This window comes from Ixodes scapularis, unplaced genomic scaffold (assembly GCF_016920785.2).
Source record: "Ixodes scapularis isolate PalLabHiFi unplaced genomic scaffold, ASM1692078v2 PGA_scaffold3__209_contigs__length_174095766, whole genome shotgun sequence".
Lineage (NCBI taxonomy): Eukaryota > Metazoa > Arthropoda > Arachnida > Ixodida > Ixodidae > Ixodes > Ixodes scapularis.
In genome coordinates this window covers 114,608,959-114,631,763 of record NW_024609868.1, presented here as the reverse complement: position 1 = coordinate 114,631,763, position 22,805 = coordinate 114,608,959, and the positions used below count along the sequence as shown (strand labels likewise).

At 45.9% G+C, this 22,805-nt stretch overlaps 1 non-coding gene and 1 pseudogene across 1 annotated transcript; one reads left to right on the top strand and one right to left on the bottom strand.

Moving 5' to 3' along the window:
- Window positions 1–4,274: 4,274 nt before the first annotated feature.
- LOC115321152 lies at window positions 4,275–4,933 on the top strand (annotated as a pseudogene).
- A 13,302-nt stretch (window positions 4,934–18,235) lies between these two features.
- Trnaq-uug lies at window positions 18,236–18,308 on the bottom strand. Its single transcript has one exon. It is a non-coding gene; the product is annotated as a tRNA-Gln (tRNA).
- Between the last annotated feature and the right edge of the window lie 4,497 nt (window positions 18,309–22,805).

The following is a 22,805-nucleotide window of genomic DNA, read 5'->3' as shown; positions in this document are numbered from 1 at the left end:
GACGTCAGCGCCGCCCCCTTTCCTGCCCTGTGAACTGCCATATAACCGGTGCCAATAAACCTTCCTTCAGTCAGAAAGATATTTAATATTTTGAAAAGTTTTTCGATGAAAATTATTTCGGAGAAACAACAGCTGCATGGAAACAAACGTCTGAGGCCTTGTTTGGTAAAGAACGACTGTCAATGAAGTTGGACAGAAACATTCGAAGGTGAGAATTACACGGTCTGGTGTCTAACGCGGTGCAGTACACATGGTGCACGGCACTCCTGAACTTGACTGACTGGACTGAAGAAGTCGTTTAATATACTCACTCTTAACTGAAATGAAACGTGCCAATGTAATTTTTTTTTTTAAATTTGCAACACTATAACTAGTAAGAAGCTAAATAAATTCAAATATTTTTTATGACCCTTGAACTATCGACATGTACAAAACAGACATATGGTAAACGGCAGACATGTGATTGCAAGCAGAAACAAAATTGAGTTCCGAATAATTTTAAATATCTTGTGATGTCAAGGTGTGCTGCGACTTCTAACCCGATGTTGTTTCCAATCCGGAAAAGATATTGGCACATAAACGAAAAGCGCCGAATAGGCAGGGACTATAGAAAGATATTTTTTTTTTACTAAATCGTAAGGGGCGTGCTGGTAGAGGCTTAAGGTACACAGAAAGAATGAACACAAAGAGGACAAGAACACAGATACGTACTCGTCTATGTTCTTGTCCTCTTTGTGTTTATTTTTTCTGTGGTTTTTGTGCTTCTTTTATAAGTCGTATCTTCCAACATTTGTATATTACCATTCGACTATGATCAGAATAGAGCTTCAGGCTGAGAGATTAATAAGCACTGATGTGATTTGTTATTTTAATATTTTTAGAAACTCTTAGAGCCCTAGTATTAGGGGCTGTAAAATGTGTAAAATACAAAAAAGACAGCACGAATCGTTTCTGCAACATTACCTTATTTGGAATTAATGTTTTGAAATATTTTACCACATAAAACAATGTAATATCACGTTACTTGGACACTATTTTTAGAAAAAGTATGAGGAAACTTTAAAAAGCGCTGAAAACAAATTATACTGCCACAGCCGGTGCAGCTTTGCACTCAGGAGTGCGTCTTTTATGCAGCACTCTAAAAAAAGCCCGTGCGTCTACTTTCCCGCACGACACTAGGAGAGCTAATGACCAAAACTTACAGAGGCAGCTCAGCGAATGACGATGTCGAAAGATATGTTTAGATAAAAAAAAAACGCAGTCTGAGTTGTGACATCAAGCAATGCAAGTGTGACGTTTTGCGTTGCTTAATGTCACAACTCAAACAGCATTTTTTTGGTCTAAACATATGTTTCAGCATCGTCATTCGCTGAGCTGCCTCCGTAAGTTGCGGTGATTGACTGTCCGAGTGTTGTGCAGGAAAGTAAACGCACGGGCTTTTTTATAGAGTGAATACGCAGCGTCAGATGTTCGATGAACCGCAACGGTTGATACATTTTCATCAGGTGACGCAGTGTTTGAGCTATTGCGATTCTTTTTTATATATTACATGTCAAAAGCTGCAGCCTATGGCTACAGCTGAATGAGCAAAAGTAGCTCAGTTTCACAATATGTGGGCCGTCACTCAGCGTTACGGCGCGATACTGTAGAAATCAGTAGGGAACCTTACAATAAAATGGCGCGGTGTTTTTTTTCTCTTTGTAAGTACAACTATATATCATGCATTTAAATATGTTTACAGTATATTGTGATTTATCGGAGCTTTTTTGCGCAAGCAACATTCAGTAGAGTTTTTGCGTCGAACAGGATGAGCAGCTATTATTGTGTCTAAAGCTGTGAGGTGATAAATGTCTTAATCTGCGGCTAAATTCAGAATTCTATGTATACCTCGTGTTCTTAATCAAATATACTGTTCATATATACGTGTAGAGTCATAGACAGCTTAATAAGAAGCGCAGGGTATGACTTTTGGTGCTCACACATCTTCATTTGTGATTGGTTCTTTTGCAATATTATCGGCTAATGCCGCAATGTTATTGGCTGTCGGAGTGGTAACAAGATGGTGCTGGGAACTTTTCGCACCCCCCTGCCCTGCGCTTATAATGCGGCCAGAGACTATCTAGTAAGCTGGTGACCTCTCTATGTTTCTCAAATAAATATGAAGAACCTCGTAAAGATGAAAGTGTCTGAGACAATGGAAACTGATCAAGCTTTCATGCATGCCAGTTGTGGCTTGAGTACGAAATTATCCGAGTGGCACTCCGGTCAGTTCCAATATGTGTCACATACTCGGTCCTTCTACGGCAAGGCCAAGAATACATTACTTACTGCTTTTTTCCGTACATCATATCGTCATATCACAAATATCCCGTGTCCGCATATTAATATCTTCTATTAAATTATATAAAAAAACTATGGCTCTCTATGCTCACTTTCCTGTAGAACGCTATTACAGCCAGTTACGGCGAGGAAGAAGAGGATTCCAACCAATAACAAAGCTCAGAATACGACTCGGCAAAGAGAAATAGCATTTGAGCAGGGATAGTGAGCACGCGATCTAGCATGCTTACTGTCCCTTCGCACAATGCATTTTTTTGTGATTTAAACGTATTCTGGACTTCGCCGTTAGCTGGAATCCTCTTTTTTTCCCGCCGTGTTTGGTTGTCTCAGGTGTTCTGCAGGAAAGTAGGTTCACAGACATTTTTAGAGTGCAGGCCATTTCACGCGCAGGAAAACGCTCGAAAAAATTTTTGGTATTCGCAATATTAACGCCCTATAGATGGTGTGGCGGTAGTTCCAAAAGAGGAGAAGAGACGGGGATAGACTTTCCGAAATTGTTCGCGTCCCAGCTTGCTGATGCTGACGCTGGTCGGTGGGCTTAAATTATTTTTATTTCTCTAGATATGCGAAGCGGTCAGGGCAGGGGCATATCACAGGTAACGAAGATGTTATAGTGCGTTAGCAAAACGAGCATCTTGATTTTTAGAAGTTGCGGAAACCTCGCAGATTTTGTGATTTCGTGATGCTTGCACTGTGCTTGGCCACGTGTGCTACTAAAGTGAGCCTTGACTGTCAAGCTCAGGAAAAGCAGCATTCATAGTGTTGATGTCTTTGCGAGAGGCTCACAACTCAGTACACATCCTCGCTGTTTTAGTACGTTGCGACACTTGGTCAACCAGTACCATGGTTTCTAATAGGCAGTTTTAGTATAGCTTGAACCCAGGCTACCATATACGATGCGGCATCACAATCGGAAACTCGCTCTGCACGTCTGAAGAATGTTTTAGCGTGTAATCGGAACGCTGCCGCGGCCATGGTACCTGCGGTAACGCTAAGTTAAAACTGCATATTAACGCCATCGGCGTGTTTAGTTGTTTTATTTATTGCTCTATCAAAAATTAGTAGTTCGCTTTAATCTACAGTCCAGTCAGAGCGACAGCTGCGACGCGTCACGGCGAAGTTATAAGGCGTTGGCGTCGCGTTCACGCATCGTGGGGTGCGTGAACAAAAGCGTTTGAAACAAAATACGTAAACTGTGGTCAGTTTTTTCTGAACGCTTTTGTTTCTTGTTTGTTCCAGAGCGCGTGAAAGCGCGTCTCCCGGTACAAGCCATTGGTATTGACAGTGCTACGACGGCATTTTTCTATCGCCTATTTCTTTGTATTTTTCCAGGGAGCGCGTGCAGTGGGCATGGAGACTACAAAAACCTTAAGTTTTAAGCGGGTTGTAGACGCTGTGGCGTAGATCGGTTCCACTTCCGATCACCTTAGCGAACGGACGTGTTCATGATTAGCTCCACGTCAGCGGTAGCGGCCGTGTCCGACCGCGGTTATAAGGTCGGCTCTTCGCCGAAGGATTATCGTCTACAGCTGCCGACGTTTCCCATCGGAGAGGTGGCAGAGCTCAGCGTCATTTCGCACGCTGAACTCGAAGGGCGACTGTACAGGATCGAAGATTTCAGGTCGCTGTTGCAACAGGTAGGCGTCTTGTCAAACGGGGTGGGTCTGGAAGCCAATCAGATGAGGTACGTCTGGCTGCTTAAGCTGCATACGTCGGAAGCCTAGGAGAGGCCTTTGAAAGTCGGGAGTCTCCAGGTGAATGGGAAGACGTGTTTTCTGGTCGACCCAAACTGGAGGTAACTGAGCGTCAAACTTCATAGGGTCTCTTTCGATGTGCTTGTAGATGCAGTTCGGCGGGCCTTCGAACCGTTTGCGTTCGTCAAGGAGGTCACGCGGGAAAAAAGTAAGGTGGACGGTTTTGTGGACGTCCAGTCCACGACCCTTTGCGTTCGGATTACCTTCAAAGAGGGGCTCCCGCTGGAAAGCCTTCACCACCAGCTTCGGCTCGGCGGGGGCAACGTACGTCTTGGTAGTGGTCTCCGGCCACGCACCGATATGCCTCCATTGCTGTTCCACAGGGCATATCCGCCGTGACTGCAGGGCACCTCGGTGCGCCAAGTGCAGCGCCTTCGGACACGAGACCAGGGACCGCGTCAAGACCTACGCCCGTGTAGCCGACAGAAGTGCCACAGAGGAATCCTCCGAGCTGCTGATGGACGAAGAGGAGGCGGAAGGAGCAGCAGCACCGGCGTCACTGAAAGAGCACCAAGGGCGGAAGCAGCTGCATGGAAGAACAGGGGGGCTTAAGGGAGGTAGAGGCCGGGGCTTCTTAGTCGGAGCTATCGCTCAAGGCGGCTCCAGAAGGATGCTATGATGCCTCTGACAAGGAGGGGAAGGCGACGTCGGAAGACGCCATAGAGGGCCCTCCGCTAAGGGATACTGAAGAAGCCAAGAGTGGCGACGACGATATCGTCAAGACCGCTGAAAACATGGCGGTGAAACGGAGGTTGGATGACTTTGCATTTAGGAGTGGGGTGGTAAGACTGAGACGCCTCGAACGTGAATGGTGCGGCAAGGTGGGGCGGTACAAGCCCCGGCCTGCGTGACCCGCACGCCAGAAGGAACAAACTTTAGTCAGTTCTCTCGTACGTCGCTATTTGTTTCACACTGTAAGTGTCGTACTCTCGTACTGGTCTCCCTCTAAAACAGCCTTTTTCTGAATAGGACTTTAAAATTTGTAACTTTAAACGTGCGCTGTCTAAATGCATCTTGCAGGCAATGCCAAGTGACCCGACTGTTTATTGAAAAAGACCTCGACGTAAACGCCATGCAAGAATTAAAAATAGAGGGCGAGGCACAGACGGAGAGTATGGTGCGGCTCTTTAAGTCACGTTACTATATGTGCGTCACTCACCCTGTTGGGACGTCGGGCAGTTGTATTTCATTTATTAGAAAGTCTCTAGGGGGACTGTGACCCAAATGGTTAGCTGTGAATTGGGACGACTTGTTCTGTGCGATCTGTCTATCTCAAATTCTAATTTTCGCATTTTGTGCATTTACGCTCCTAATAAAGTTAAGGAAAGAAAAGTATTTTTTTTTTAATATTTATGACTATCTACAAACTGATCGAGTTGTAAGCTAGTTGGGGGATTTCAACTGAGTTTGGGAGCCGCGTGACAAATCAAATAGCACCCGGTACAGAGATGCGAGTACTGTTTTTTTAAGTGAGTTGGGTGAGAAGTGTGAACTGGAAAGTGAAGGTGTAAGCCACTGCAAGCCAGTCTCTAATTGTTTGCAGTTTATGCACTTCCATGGCGCAAGTTACGCGCGGCTGAATTGAACGTATCTTTCTTTGGGACTTGTCGGAATGTAGTAAGAACGAAATAGCCGAGATATGTTATCAAGGGATTTTGCTTAGCGACAGAAAGTTTATCAAATGAGCTTTTGTGGATTATTACAAAGAACTTTTTATTTATCGTGCTCGAAAGAAAACGGTGTTTCAACGAGTATTTTTGCCGCTAATGCCGCCACTCGATAACGAAGTAAGAGAAAGGTTAAAACAACCAATAGCTTTGGAAGAAGACGAAAGGGCAATTGATAATCTCAACCTTGGAAAATGACCTGGCCCTGATGGGTTAGGAGGCAAGTTTTACTAAGCTTTCAAAAACGAAGTTGCACCCGTCTTACTTTGCGTATTTCCAGAATCGTACGACCGTAAACGTTTCGCCTCCTTCCTTCCTGTGTAGGCACAGATTTTTTATTACAAAAAGTGACGACCCCGTGCGTCTCCGTTCTGTTGGGTGTTATAGGCCGATAACTTTTGCAAATGTGGACTACAATATTTTGATGAAGGTATGGGCTGACCGTTTACAAACTGTTATAAACGTTATCGTAGGCCCGCATCAGTCACGCGGCATTTATTTATTTACTTATTTACAACACCCTCAAGGCCGTGAGGCGTTAGAGATGGGAGTGGGTATTACAATATTGTTGAATCACTTCGCGAAATGCGGCGGAATCCTTGATGGCTGCGATGTCACCGGGAAGGCCATTCCAGTCCACAATTGCGTCGGGGAGAAGGGCGTTTTGATGTGCTGTGGAAAAACATCGTGGCCGGGCTATTTTTTTAGGATGATTTAGACTAGAGGAAGAATAGATTGGCGGAGTGAGAAGAGTCTGATGTAATAGGGGGGAATAATAGACTTTATGCAATAGGCACAGACGAAACATTTTCCGTCGGGTAGCAAGTAAGGGAAGAGAAAGGTCAGATTTCATTCGAGTAACACTAGAAAAACATGAGTAGTCAGATGCAATGAACCGGGCAGCACGGTTTTGGACAGCCTCTATACTGTCTGTTAGTAAAGAAAGGTGAGGGTGCCAAATGGAGCATGCATACTCTAATTTCGATCGCACTAAGGAAATGTAAAGGAGTCGCTTTAGGTTACTTGGGACAGATCTGAAGTTGCGACGGAGGTAACCTAGGCTTCGGTTAGCAGCAGACACCACTGAATTGATATGGCTGTCCCAAGAGAGGTTTTTTTGTTAGAAGAACACCAATATACTTGTACGTGCCAGTTTGTTGTAGAGGAACATCCTTAAGAGTAAGAGTAGAGGAAGTTAAGGGGAGGAGTATTGTCATCAACTTGCACGTTGCACGTAGTACTCTGGAATGCTGTGATGCAATGCAACGAAGGGTTGCAATGCTTTTTGGATTACTTCTGCCACTGCTGCCATGTGTAAGGAGGGGGGGCCGAGGGCCCGTCAAGCTGCATGATGCAGCTTTTTTCCTCGGTCTCCCTCCGTCATTTGTGTTTTGACGGAAAATAAACATTATTATTATTATTATTATTATTACAAATCGACTTCGAAAAGGCTTTTGTCTGTGTGTCACGTGAAATTCTTTGTTCTATTTTAAAACACGTGAATGTGGGCTCGCTCTTATGTAGGGGTGAATTTATGCCGAACCGTAACTGCGTTACCAGTCTAGTCGGGAACAAATCCGTCAGTGAGCGCATTCCTCTTTTTTCTTTGGTGCGTCAATGTTGTCCACTCTCGCCAATTCTTTTTTTTTATTTTTCTGGAGCCCGTTTGTTTAAGTGGGTTTAGGTTGTAGGCAACTGAGGTTCATATTTTGTCCTATGCGGGTGACATCGCGATTTTTCGTGTGGACAATGAAAGCGTAAGAGAAGCTGTACAGTTAACGGAAAGTGTTTGTGAACACACGTGTAGTGCAGTCAACTGGCAGAAGTGTTTGGGCTTTTGACATGGCGATTGGACTTCAAAGCCTATGGTGTTCGAACGTATTACGTGGTCTGACACTCCTGCGCGTTATCTTGGAGTACCGTTGGAACAATGCCGCACCAACGGAAGCTTTGCGCGCCAAGTCAGTAAAGGGGGTGGGGGGGGGGGGCATAAAAGTCTGTTGATTTTCGCGCGAAAAACTGTTTGCAATGAGTTTTTTGTGGCAAAATTGTGGGACGTGTTGCAGGTGTTGCATTGTTAACGGATTAATAATCAACGTATGCATCGCATTTTCGCCGTTTTTGTTTGGAGCTCGACGTGGGAAAGATCGAGCCGAACTAATCTTTTTCGTCGTGTCAAAGCCGGTGGTTTAGGGCTTTTGTATCTGTTCTTGAGACAGCTGGTCAACAGGTTTATTTTTCTTAGAAACCAGAAAGACCCGTATCTACGTACTGTAATTCAAACTTGGCTGCGCAGTGCGGTGCCCGGGTTCGTGGTGACGACAACTGTAGACACCAGTCCTTGTTTACGCGGGTATTTGAAAAAAAAAGTGGTTCCTGCATATCGGTTTTTAACAACCGGTTTCTGTTTGGAGTACTTGTTTATTGTGTCGCGTAAAAACTTGTCAAAAGATTTGAAGGATTTTCTTTTACCCGTGCCTTTGTACCGTTCAGTATACAGTGCAGGCCCAGGACATAATGTTTTGAAACGTGTTAAACGAATGTTAGTCCCCACGTACACTAAAACACTTTTTTTTCAGTTACGCAGTCAAACACTTTCTGTTCAAGCTTGGTTAAGGGAAAAAAACATCCCTGTTCCATGGTCAGATAACTGTTTTTTATTTAAAGAGAAGGAACGTATCGAGCAGGTCTTTTATAGAGTGTTCGGACACTGCGTTTTTCTGGGACGTCCTGCAAAGGACTCTTGAAAGGACCTCCCTTTGACCCCTCAAGGAACTCGTTTTCTGCCAATGGAAGGAGAGGCCGATGTACTGTTCACATGTTAATGCTCATGGGCCTACAGAGTATATGGAGGATTCGTATGGCTGTCCGCCACACTAACGTAGACGTTCATCCTGTTTGTAAGTATTTTGTTGAAAACATAAGTTTTCTGAAAGAAGTGTACAAGGCGCAGCAATCTAGACCTGAGGGTTGCCGGTACTCGAAGTGCTGTCTACCCTGAAAGACTTTTAACGTTTTGACATCAGTCAGATTTACTGGTGTTTTTATCCTTTCCTTTAAACGTTGAGCAGTGATGTGTGTTGCTGTGCTGTATAAGGCAAGAAAGCAAAAAAGAAATAAAAAGCTGTGGCGTTGATCCGTGGTAACACCTTTGTTTCGAACGTAACGGACCCAGGTTCAATTCCCGCGGGCGGCGGACGACATTTTTCAAGGATTTAGCCACATCCACGAAGGACACCTTACGTCCTACAGCGCCAACTACATCAATAACGACAGCTACAACTACCACACCAGCAGCTTCAACATCAACAATGGACGTCATTTGCAGTGGTGGAACAAGCTCATCTGACCATTTTGTTGCGAACGCTTTTGTGCCAATTTTGTTCCGAAACGCATAAAACCGCGTCTCTCGGCATGAGCCTTTGTCATTGACATTGCTACAAAGGCATTTTGTTATCGGTTATTTTTTTTTCCACAAAGCGCGTGCAGTGGACATCGGGTACTACAAAAATCCTAAGTATAATGCGGGTTGTTAGCGCTCTGGCTTCCCACCGGTTCCTGACGGAACTGGAGGACTCTTCAAACTTGTGCGGCGTGTCCCCGTTTCCACGGCCACCGAGGACTTGTTCGTCCGCATGCACCTGGATGTGCGGCCTGTGAAGATATCTCTGTACCGGAGGAGATTCTTTGCGTCCTGGTTTCTCAGCTGCGACCTCTGAGGGAACACTGAAACCATCCAACACGTTCTCGTCGAGTGTTCAAGTGCTTACCTATTCTGGGACGAGATGAGGACAACTTTCAACCCGAGGACGGCCTTTGACGTGGAGGGGGGGGGGGGGGGGGGGGAGGTGGGGGGGCTTCAAGTACCTGCTTCTCGTCGGGACGGACGTGGTGAAAGTGACGTGTGTACTAGTGCTGCTCTGACTACACGCAATCTGACAGTTGCGCACAGCCATGGTGCAGTGCGATATAGACACACGCCCAACCTGGAGCTACTTTGTGGCCAAGCTGGAGTGGGTTATTTCAGTAGCTGACAAGGAGGCCAACTCAGCAATGGACGAGTGGCAGTGCGTGAAAAAACAGCTTGAGGCCAGGGTTTGCCGCTCTGGGTGCCAGTTTTTGCTTGCCGGGGCGGTCGGCCTCCTCTCAAGAAACAATGACGGGAAGTTAGGTGGTTTGTGCAGTGCGCAAGAAGGTTTTTTGTTTAGAGTAGTCTGAATTGTGCGTCTGGGTGTGTCTACGCGTGCGTGCTAAGTCTGTCGGGTACAGCTATTTGTGGTGCAAAACATATAGCCCCAAATACTGACCATGTTGAACTCATAGCCCCAAATATTGACCTGTTTTCTTCACGTATTGCCTATATAAGCTACTGTGCAGAAACATGGGACGTTCCAGTTTTTTCTGCTTCATGATATTGTTGCTGTCCTGCATTCTGTTCAAGTAGATCTGTAAATATTCTGTAAATAAATAAATGACGCTTTCGTTAACAAAAAAGAATGTGGTGTAGCTATGTGGTAACTCCTCCGCTTCGTACGCAGATGACCCACGATCCATTCCCGCAGGCGGTTGGCAAACTTTTCCAAGGATTGGACAACAGCGTCGATGGACATCTTCTGGCCTACTGCGACAACTACAACATTAACAACGAGTGTCATTTCCAGTAATGGGAAGAACCCATAACAGATATTGCTGTAAAAAAAATGTTCGTATATACAGTATACTATACATATGTGTACCGTGTTACTCTCAGCGTCGCGACCCGCCTCGCCAAAATTGCCCATTCTAAGCACTGGTCAAGAAACGGCTGGCTAACGCAGACGCGCGTAAAAAGGCTACGAGCACTTCTTTATACTTACCATTGTAATGACGTGAAAATAGGTACGCGTCGTTTGTCTTTGAAGATCTTGGAGTAAACGGTCATGATCCCTGACTCGGCCCTTCGGCGGATAGACTTCGGAACTCCGTAGACTCTAAGCGCCATATCGAAACTCTGCTTTTAATCACTTTTGGCCGGCTAGCTGTGAACGGAATTTAGTGTAGTTGTCTGCTGCTCGTTCTTTCTTAAACGATAGATTGAAGGATGATGATGTGTCACCGCTGCTGCCGCACTGCCTCTCGATCGTGCACAAAGGAGTCATAAGCTCTTAGTCAGCTTTGAGGTAGCATATGACTTCAAATTTCTTCTCATTAAGAAGTAAAGGAATAAGTAGAGCGATGCATCCACAACAGTCACGCTGCCGCACTACCGTCAAGAATAAACTTATCCATTTAATCCGGCATAATTGAACTCGGTTTTCGTTAGTCAACTTTATTAAATGCGGATTAAAGCTTTATTATGGGTAGTGTTTATTGTTGGGAGCAAAGCAGTAAATTAGGAGCAACTTACCCTGGCCCTTTAAGAATACTTGTGCACATGATCATGGCGAATGTTCCGCACTACAAACGTGACATCACACGGCAGGGCCAGTCTTCATGGTAACTGTGTACCAGTGTTGCCGTCCCTTTCGGGCTGGCAGTTTTGGTCTTGCCATAAAGCTCCGAATCAAAACTTTGAAATCGGACTCCTACAAATCAATACAGAATGCTGAAGACGAAATTACGCATCCGAATGTAAAAATGCCAACTTAAATTAAAATTGCTGTACTGCCAAAAAAAAAAAAACGCAGATTCTTTTTCTTTTTTTTACTTTAGGGACATGTTCACAGGTTCATCATTCGCGCCACGTATAGCCATTTATATATACAAAAAGATAACGAAGAGGCAGAAGTACCAAACTGCTCACGTTGCATTTTGGTGAGTATTGGACGCTCAATTTGATGTATTCTATATGAAACTGACGAGTCTGCGGCGATTGACCTGTGGAGAGTCATGTTGGAACGCTGGTCTGAACCGTAGCTCCTATCGTACAGTGGCCAATATTACTGGCGTCTGCAATGTCCTGTTGTTTCCTCCCCGAGAGCGATTGCGCTCTGGAGAAAGTACTGAACAGTATGGAAATATGACGGAAAGTACATATTTACAGTTTGAAATTTTAGCTTTAAGAAAGGATAAAAGGTAAAATCGTTAAAAAAAAGAAAAACGTATAATTTATTTTACTGCTTAAATATACTACGATTCCTGGAGAAACTGCCCTCCAAGTGGCGCGCTGGGATGAGCGCTAGAAATTTTCGCGCTCACCACGGCGTAGCTTCGTTCACTTAGTACCTGCCGCAAATCGCGGCTTTGACTGCATTCAAGTTGATGGAAATGCGATTTCTCTGCCAGTGAAGCTTCGCTTCCACGTAAGTGAATACCCCCTCTAGAGAGAGTAATTCAAGACGACAAATGCAGCCGTGCTTGAACAGCACAAATTGAAACAAATACTACAATAGAAATACTGGCTACGACATGCCGTGCGGAGAAGCAAACACGTTGCTTGGAACCTCCGTGGAGTGGTTTCATTATTTGCGCTCAAATAATTACGGCATAAGCGTTTACTTTTTACTAAGAGATTCATACCCTGAGCCGTTCTAAATACTCTCAGGAGTATGACATTACTGAAAAAGAAAAATCAACATGCGGGAATATGTTTTATTGCTTAGGTTGTCCCCGATAAAATCCGTACATTCGAAACGACCAGTAGAAAAGACGGAAACGCGGAGCACAGAGGTAGTGATTGGGTTGGCGTGCTGTGGAATTGATGTTTGTATGTGCCGTGTATGTTTGTGTGCGCTCAATGTATATGTGCAGCTGATGCTAGTGGTATGCGTAATGTATCTACATGAGTGTATAATAAAGGTCCTGAAGGGCCTGAAGAGTAATGGTGGCGTGAGCAAATAAAAATGCTTTTTTTTTGTGGAGCATTAATTAGGTTGTACCTAGCGCCACCTAGCCTGGCTGCTTACAGTTACTCTGCTTGTCCCTGCCATGCGGTGGCAAGCGAGTTAACTTTCTTTCACGCTTCGCCATAATCTGTGGTTACCGTGGAACTAAGCTGCTTCGAGTTTTCTCTTTTCGAGAGTGGCTTTTGGCTTCGCGAATGGTTTACCGCTCCTCTGTGTTGTGCAGCTGACGAAGGAATTGTGGCTCGAGGAGTAGCTTAGATAAAACGTAAAGTGCGCCAAGTACCTGGCTATCGGTTGTCTCCGTTTAACATCGCAGTGCTGACAATGAGAAGACTGAGTGACTGCTTTCGAAAGGCAAGTCTCTTTACCTGCGAGAGAAAGCCGGCTTCGGAAATAAATACAGTTCGTAAAAAGCTCGTGTTACGCTTTTATTTGCTGCTCCTCTTGCCCTGTACAATAGACGTAGCGTCATCGTTAAGCCTTATTGAGCTCGATTTGCTCGATTCGGGGCCACCATAATGAGATGCAGGCGACGGAGGAACTTTGCCCCCTGCTTTCAGGACAAAATTTTCTCCCTTTTGGAAGGAACATATCAGTTCAAGGGTGTTCCTCCATTTAGGGAGGACTCTAGTGAACCTTTTTTTCTAAAAGTGTGCCGTCAGCGATCCGTGAAGTGGGTAAGCGCGGTGGAAGCTTCTAAAACCATCCAACATTGCGTGTAGCGAGTGGGTACTGCGAAGTGGGGTTTCACATAACGGGAGTAACGTTTTTAAACAAGTTTTTAAAGAAGACGATACAATAAATCTCCCTTCGTTGCGCAATACTCGGCGAGATGCCAGGGCGGCCCTCTTCGCTTGCTCGCGCTCGCTTTGCACGGCACGGAGGTTGGCCCTCTTCTCGCAAAAAAGGCCAATTTCTTTTTTTTAAATTTTTGGCGCGCACGCGGCGACGACGGGCTACAACGATAAAATCTCTGCGAAATGTCGCCCATAAAACTATTGCTTTAAAGGAAAAGTGTAATTGCCACCCTTTTTCAGGGTGATTTACACACTAGCGTTGAGTCCGACCGACGTCTGGTTTGCTATGACAACAGCTGCGTCGGCCCATCAAAACAGGCTAAAAACCGGTTTTGTTGGAGCCGACGCAGCTGTTGCCATAGCAACCCGTACGTCGGTCGAACTCAACGCAAGTGTGTGAATCGCCCTTTACTGTTTCCATGCCTGTCAGACACGTACGAGCCGATATATATGCTACATGAAGTTATATTGTAAGTCGGAAGTAAAGGAGAGTTGTTTACAAACAAGCCTGCGTTTGCCCAAACCGGGTGCCGGCACTGCGCGTGCACTGGAAGCAGATTTGCGGGAGGTGAATCGTCTGGGCATGTTCTCTGTCGACAGCAACACCACCGCAGCGGCCTGACGCCAGAGCCGCGTGTTGGTCTATAAAAAGGTTGTACATTTTGAAGTATAACTCGAGGAAGAAAGACACAAACAACGCCCAAGTGCAGGCTTCGCCGTCACAAGGACGAGAAAGATAACCGGGATGGATATGCTGCTGAGATGAGGCAATGTAAGGCGAAGTTCCAGACGTTTCAGGACCACGAAGACCTTGACCCACAACTGGTCACGGCCAACCTCAGTTACCTTGCGTACGGCTCCAAACGTTGGGGCACCGCTCCATCGGGCATGTGAATTGAGGCCCAATGCGGCGGAAGGCGAACCTCGGTTGAGCTGGGGTTGCTTAAAAGCAACACACCGCAGGTCCTTCACTTCGAACTCTGTGCAGTACAGGAACCGTTGTTCGCTTCAAATTTTCCGAGCACAGCCGGAACATTTGAACGTGGTTCACAAACGTGGCTCATCTGATAGGCGCCCAACGACACGATCTTGCCAGCACTGCTCATTTTTTTGGCTTTTGCCTGAAATGCTCGATGCGGTACGTTCGCCCCTTTAAGTCACGATGCAAAAGAACTGGGTTTATAAACACACTGCCCCCGATTAAATTGGGGGCAACACGACCTTGTCGTCTTCAGTAGATGGCGCACTGTCAGAAAGTGGAAAACCGCGGACACCATCGGTGGGTGGCACTACTCCGTTGGAGGGAGTCACCCTGCGACCGCTCTCGGAGAGAGCAAGAAGCAGAACCAAATGCAAACTCTATATATATAAACAGTAATAAAGCAAAGGTAGTCTTTTTTTAAATTTTAAAATAAAGGCTGTTTTTATATTCTTATGTTTTCTCTAGGTACACCTGAAATAAATGTAGTAGAAAGCCTAAAATCGATAGCAATATTATTTGATCAGACCATGCTATGAGATGAGACGGTACAACATTCAGGGTACGGCCGTAAGAACTAACACATTTGGCACGCCTTGCAAAATTCGAATTCCAGACGTACATACTGAATTTGGGCAAGCGAATGTAGTTTCTCAAGAAGCTATATATATTTTTTTTTCAAAGCTCTAATCAGTAATGGTAAAAAAAAAAAAAATTAGCAAAAGCGGCAGTTGCGCATTTCCTATGCCCTATACCGGATGTTCGTCGTTTGCAGGCTGCTTTGTGAGCTTGTTCCCAGGTAATCATTGTTCATATAATCCGTTAAAATTATTAATTATAGAGATTATCTTGCTCATCAAAAGCCTCTTCTATAAGTGGTTAGTGTTTTTTTGTTTCAACAAGCCACCTGGAAGCGAGTTCATAAACTGGTGTGCAAACGACAAACAGGCTAGTATAGGACATAGGAAATACACGGCCTTCGATCGTACTTTATTTTTAATATTTCAAGACCTCGAATTTGAGCTATAAAAATCTACATAAAACTTCTAATGAAAGTGCGTTCGCGTGCCCAATTTCAGGTATGTACGTTTGGAACTCAAATTTCGTAGGGCGTGCCAAATGTGTTAGCCCTTACGGCCGCACCCTCTACATGTAGGAAACTCTCGTGAGGTTTAGGTAAAATGTTCAAATATCGCCATATACATCCTACCTCCTATAATGCCTCTTATTTATGATTATCTCTTTCACCCAAGCTATAACTAGTGGTTTTTGCTTGTTTTTATGGAGAAATCAGTGCTTGACAAATCGTAATAGAAAACACACTGTTCTGGAAAAGCCCAAATTTTATCACACGCAAACGATACTCATTGTGTACATAGGCGCCCCAGGCAGCCTTCACCAGTGCCGCCCCCTCCTCTCCCCCAACAATGGTCAGTGCATGGGGAGCGGGGGTTGGGTAAGGGGGAGGGGGGGGGGGGGGAGTAGCTACGCTTGGAGTTAAAAATTTCAAAAGTAGCTAGCTTGGAAGCTAGAATTCCCAGAGTAGTTGAATTTGGAGCTAGATTTAAAGAAAAACAGCAAATAAAATTTGGGAGCGGCCTCCAATAAACTTCTTCCAAAATCGAAGCGCCCCATCGCGGCGAAATAGCACGCAGTGCACTCTGGGAACTAATTGGCCCCTCAGTGTCGGTTTCGTTCGAGCAGCTTCATTTCATGCCACCACGCCGTGACCGAATGCGCTGCTTGCGTTTTCGATTATCTGACTTTTCACGAATGCACAATACACTCACTCTCGAGCAATACAAAGCGAAGGCCCGAGGCCCTTTCTTTGGTTCCTGAAACACCGGATATTGTGCGTGCGTATGCAAAAGTAGGAAGACGTGCATGGCTTATTCAGCTCACCCCACGAGTGCATCTTTGAGCTCAATTTCAATAATCCCGTCAGATACCTCTGAACTAAAACTGAAATTTGGTCATCTTGAGCCTTACACATATTTTGGTTGCCAAATGTCCGCTTCTTGTTACTTCAGCAAGCCGAAAGCAAGCCGCATCTTGACTGGAGTATCAAAGTTGAGCCCAGCGTTGACGCATGAACATTTAAGGAAACGCAATAAATTCGACCTCACTACTGCACAAAAGTTACTAGGATGTCTTCATCGTGTTATGATATATAACCCGCTAAAATTTTATGCTGATAGGAGATTAAGTTTTCGCAAACGCTGAGATCGGCTAGCTACGACGGAGGCCCTAACAAGCGTCCCCTACTCCTCGCTAAGCCTTTTGAACGAGCTTCTACTGATGTCCAAGATCTGTGTCTGAACGGTGTGTTTGAAATTATCTCGACATACTCAGGCAGGAAGAAAGCAAACACATAACAAATATTATGGCCATTAGCAACCGTCAAATGCGCTTCGAATCATTTACTTCGTTAGGCGCACCGCATACGTGGATTCACGCCCGTCCGGCGCACTTCGGCGAACGGTGCGATATTCTTCACACAAGTGCTCGACTTTTGCTTTCTTAAAATGGTTTGTATGTGCGAATGTGCCTATACGATTACAGGATAACTTTATGCGCATACTCGATGTTGAATATTAGAGGAATGCAATCGGGTGGGGACTTCGCTTCGTGCGGTGCTGCGGGTCAGTACAGATAAGAGACAAGAAGTGTATTCGATTATAGCTTTTCAATGGCGCCTCCAAGTTTTACCTCGCATACTCGGGCGTATAAAGAAAAACAGTAATTGCAAAAAGTTATATTTCGTCTATGAACGCACAAAACAAACAAGCTTCCTGATCAGCAACACTAATGTAAAGGTGCGAGCTCGATGTATGCATACTTATTGGTTGTTACAGCTTGTTGACTCGTACACAAGCAAGATCCCGGAGCTTCGCAGCGTCGACATACCCAGCACTGGCTCGTCCGTACCCCTCGAAACGCTGTCAGAAAGGCTCAGGTACAAAAATACAACAAGCATGTCTTAAGACAAGCTATACGTGTCGGGCTTGTGCTAAAGCTTCGAGGTCTGGCCATTTAGGTTAGTAGACCAAAAGTGATGCTCTCGGGACCAGAAAACATGAGATACGCTCTGTGTATATTCTCTCGTGGGCGTGTCGATCGAAACCGAAACCACACCGCTCTCCTCCCTGTCCAACTAGTTCTCAGAGTGCAACACGCACAGTGTTGCATGCAGGGATTTATGGAAGTAGTCCATTGGCCGCCCCAAAATTCTTCCAGCCTAGGCAGCTGCCTACTCTGCCTAGTGGTAAGTCGGCCCCTGATGCTACAGGTTGCACTATAACTATAAATTCTCTGTTGTATATAAAAGGCCTGTTAGTCATAATAAAAATATATTGATATCACTTTCCAACCTTAAAATTAGGAAAGCCGTGTAGGCTGTGTGTAAAGTTGGCTCTGTAGACACCGCATTCCAGAACGAACTACAGTAATGAGATGTTGACATGCATTGTGCAGCGCTTCTTAAAATCGTTTCACTGAATTGTATATAAATTTTTGAAGTGAAACAAGCAATAATTTGCCTTTAATATGCCTTAAGACGTTTTCTATGACTACTGTGAATAACAGCAATCTAGATTACTTGCTTGCCTTTGTTTTTCCATCAACAAATATCTGTACTCTTTATACTTTTGTGTGTTTGTGGTATTCTTTTGAATATTGTGTGCATTCATGCTAATTCTTTGCTGCTGTAAGGGAAGCAGAGACCTATGGTCATGGAAGAGCGAAGTCAATTTTTTTTCTTTATGCGCATTCGCTCGTCAGATAAAAAAAAAATAATTTGAATTCTATGCCCATAAACCACGCAAAAGAAATAAAAAAAATTGTGGGCGGTATCTACGAAGTAATTTCCAAAGAAAAGTCTCACCGAGATTTGAACTCGGATCGCTTGATTCAAAGTCCAGAGTGCTTAACCATTACACCATGAGACCCAATCCTTCCGACGCCGGGAATCGAACCCGGGCCTCCTGGGTGAGAGCCAGGTATCCTAGCCACTAGACCACGCCTTTTTTTTTTTTTTTTTTTTTTTTTTTTTTTTATTGCCGGACTTGGACAGTACACAGTAACTAAAGTCACAGACAGTACGCATACAAGAGGTAATGCTAAAATTGCCAGCCGGCTTGCGGCTAGCAGTGCGGGGTTAAAATTTGCTCATGTTCACCAGCTTTTCAATGCAAGGAAGCCACTCAGGCGCGCATTTCTGAGCCTTATGAACTTCAATAAATGAAATAATACTTTCACGGAAATACTCCTTAGCTTCACGCATATCACGGTCTGCATGGCGGACAGCCATCCGAGACCTCCAGATACCATGCAGGCCCAGCAACATAACAAGATCGAATGGGGCGCCACCCTCGTTTTCTACCGGCAGGTACCTAATCCCGTGAGAGTCAAGTGGAAAGTCTTTCTTCGAGGTGCGCTGTAGGACATCCCAAAGAAAGACGCCATCCCAACACTCCAAGAAGACGTGTTCAATAGTCTCTGGTTTTTTACATAGGAAACAATGAACACCCCACGGGACAAACAAGCCCCTCTCTTCCATCCACGTTTTAACCGGTAATGTACCGGTATGCAATTTAAAGAAAAAAGACTTGACCCCGGGTGGAACTAACATCTTTTTCACACGTTTCAAGACGTCCTGTCCTGGGCCTGCAGAGTACATGGTCCTGTACAATGGAACCGGAAAAACAGCATCGCAAACATCCTTATACAACCGCTTACGGGGTACTACACTCAAATATTCCAAAGAGAAACGGGCCGCCAAAAAGCGGCATGATGCGACTACTTCTTTGAGGTACCCATGAATACCGCCGGGCACACTGGACGAGGAAACAACAAACTCAGGCAAACATCGACCTAATCTTACTTGACAAACCGTACGCAAAAACGGATCACTAACATCGCGAAAATAACAGTAACGGTTTACTAATTGGCGCAAAAACAGGTGCGATAAGCCTAGCCCTCCCTCGCGAACTCTTCGGAAAAGGTTCATTCTGCTTGTTCGCTCCCAAGAGGAGCCCCAGATGAACACTGCAAAAACACGATGCAGTTTCTGTACGTTAACACGCGAACAGTGTAACACCTGCAAAACGTACCACAGTTTACTCACAAGAAATAAATTGCAAACTGTGGCACGCGCAAACATCGAAAACCCATTACCCCTCCATTTTTCGGCTTTGTCGCGAAGGACTACTGATTGACTACGCCAATATTCCTCACTCACACGATAATACTCAAGGGGCACCCCTAAGTACTTTACAGGAGTGGTGACCCATTTAACATTGGCAAACGCACTTGGGGTAACACTCCACTCTCCATGCCAGAAGCCCAGACATTTATGCCAGTTGACCGCACTACCACTTACACGACAAAAATGTTTGACTATATTAACAACACTGATGATACTCTCGTGATTCGTACAGAAAATAGCGATGTCGTCCGCGTACGCAAGGACACGAACTTCAGATGAAAATAATTTAAACCCGCTCACAATGTCATGCCTTATAATACTTAAACAGAGCGATTCCAAATAAAGGCAAAAAAGAAGAGGTGACAAGGGACACCCTTGACGAACAGAGCGCTGCACTTGAATGCGCTTGCCTACGGAATGATTTATTACAAGGCGCGTTGTACAGCCGCTATAAGCCATGCGTACTCCTTCGCGGATCACTGACCCAATATTAACATGATCAAGAACAGCCAATAACACGTCGTGCGGTACCCGATCGAACGCTTTCTCTAGATCTATTTGTAGCATTGCCACGCCACTCTGCAAGGCGTCGCAACACTCCAACACACTCCGTGCTTTATGAATATTCGTTAAGATAGTCCTACCTTTAATACCGCATGTTTGGTGGGGGCCAACTATTTCCGTAATTACAGTCTGTAACCGCCTGGCCAGTATCTTCATAAGTATTTTATAATCCACATTAGTTAAACTGATAGGTCTATACGAAGTTACCTGTCGCAGTTTGACAGTGTCTTCAGTTTTCGGGATTAAAATGGTGTGGGACGACAAGAAGGATGGAGGTAGGACACCTAGTTCGAAAGCCTCATTGAAGACCTTAGCCAGAACTATTGAAAGCTCATGCTTCAGCGCCTTATAAAATGCAGCGCTGAGCCCGTCTGGCCCAGGGGACTTTCCCGGGTTCAGGGCTTCAATAGCAAACAAGACGTCCTCGGCCGTGATGGTCGCTTCCAAAACCTCTTTTGTTGCGTTGTCTAACCGCGGCATTAAAGGCAAAAAGTCACGCTTAAAGCTCTCCACATCGACTGGACTCGCCGCGAATAGGGTACAGTAATAATCAAAAAAGGCGCGCTCGATTTTCACCCTGTCGCTCGTGACTGCACCGTCACATTCGACCTCAGTTATCGCATTACGACGAGCGTATCTTTTTTCCATGTTCAGTGCTCGTTTAGTCGGCGCCTCCCCCGTTATGAACCGTTCCGCTCTCGCCCTGACAAGTGCGCCACGATAACGCTCTTTATCTAAAATCTCCAGTTTTTCCTTCACAGAACAAATGTCGTCTTTACATGCTCCCGGCATTCTGCATTCCTCTTTGACCAACATTTCCAAGTTCAAACGCAACACTTTTTCAATTTTTTTTTCTTCATTTTTAATTATACTAGCTCGTTCTAATGCCTTCATCTTTATCTCCTGCTTAAAATGTTCCCAGCTTAGCCTATACCCACATGCCTTTACATCCTTTAATTTTTCTATTGCGGCCTCGACATCAGCTCTAAAAATGTCGTCATCCAGCAGCTTACAATTTAGTTTCCATAAGTCCCAACTAAATATTTTTCGATTTCCCGATTTTTTTCCAACGCAGAACTTGACCAGACAGTGGTCGCTGAAGGAAATAGGACACACTGTGTAGTCGAAACAAAATGGTACCACCTCCAGCGATACATACGCTCTGTCTAGACGGGAATGACTGGTCCCTTGAAAATGGGTAAACTGAACGCCCCTCCCACTATTGACACATTCTCCCACGTCTTCGAGGCCGTAGTCGTTAACTATGTCGCTTAAAAGCACGGTGCTCGAGTCTTGGTACGGAGTAGAGCTTGTTTTATCGTGTGCAGAGCACACACAGTTAAAGTCCCCCAGCAAACAAACAACCCGTTCAGTATCACAGTAGTGCCTAACACTTTCGAAAAATATGCGCCTTTCCTGAACCCTAGTTGGCGCGTATACACAGATGATGCGCCACTCTCGATCCTCGAAAGAAAAATCGCAAACGACCAGTCTCCCCAACTCACATGTGACCACTGAATGGATAACAGCCCCTAAACATTTGCGAACAAAAAGAACACATCCCGCCGACTTCCCAACCGCGTGACTAACACAGGCGTCATAACGCGCCGTAAAAGGTCTCACCATGCGCTCCGTCTGGTCTTCGCCCTCAACTTTCGTTTCCTGGATCGCGACAATATCCAAGTCCTGCTCTGTCACGAGGCGATACAGCTGGTTCTGCCGCCTCCCAGCAGCCAGCCCTCGTACATTTAGGGTCGCAATTCGCAGTAACCTATCTAGAGACACGATGGTAGAATAATTCAGACGGAGCACTCGGTGCTTACCCCCTCAGTTTTACGAGGCGCAGTGTTCCATGCCCGCAGGCGTTCCGGCCGCCGTCTTGTCACCGCGTGGAAGCGACGACGACCGCCCTTGACTGGCGACTCGCATCTTCTTTCCCCTTCCGCCGACAACTTTCCACTCCTTTTCAAGCTGACTAAGCCGACGCTCCTGCGATGCCTCAAGGCTGGCATCACAGCGACGCTTTGACGCTGCCCACTCGACTTCCATCTCCGAGTTGCTGTTGACATCGTCGCACACAGGAACATCCACTCCAGAGGCATTGACCTCTTTGATGCCCGACTCCGGCGTGGCCGACTGTTGCGCCTCCGGCTGCTCCGGCCTCGAAGTCACCGCCACCGGCTGCAGGTCAGCACCGCTCGTCACAGCGGTAATGGTGGTGGCCCCTTCCTGCGCCTCTCTCGGCTCGGATTGAGCCGTTGCAGGCGCCGCTGCGCCCTCCGCCTCGTCCTCGTCCATAACGAGTTCGCTGTGGTCTCCGTCCGTGCCACGCCCAACAGCACCCGCGTACGAGCGTGTGCAGTCGGCCGACACATGTCCAAATGCGCGGCACTCGGAGCACTTAGGTACCCGGCAGTCTCGCCGAATATGCCCCTTGGTGCGGCATCGTAGACACATCGGAGCCCGGCCGGGAACCACCACCAGAACCGCGCCACTGCCAAGGCGCAGCTGGTGTGGAAGACGGTCCAGCGAGACGCCCTCGTGGAGCACCAGCCGGACGAGCCGCGTCGTAGACTCCACGCCTTCGAAGTCGGCGACCCTCCACTTCTCTCGCGTCACCTCTTTCACTTCGCCGTACTCCCCGAAGGCTCGTCGTATCGTGTCGTTGGTCACG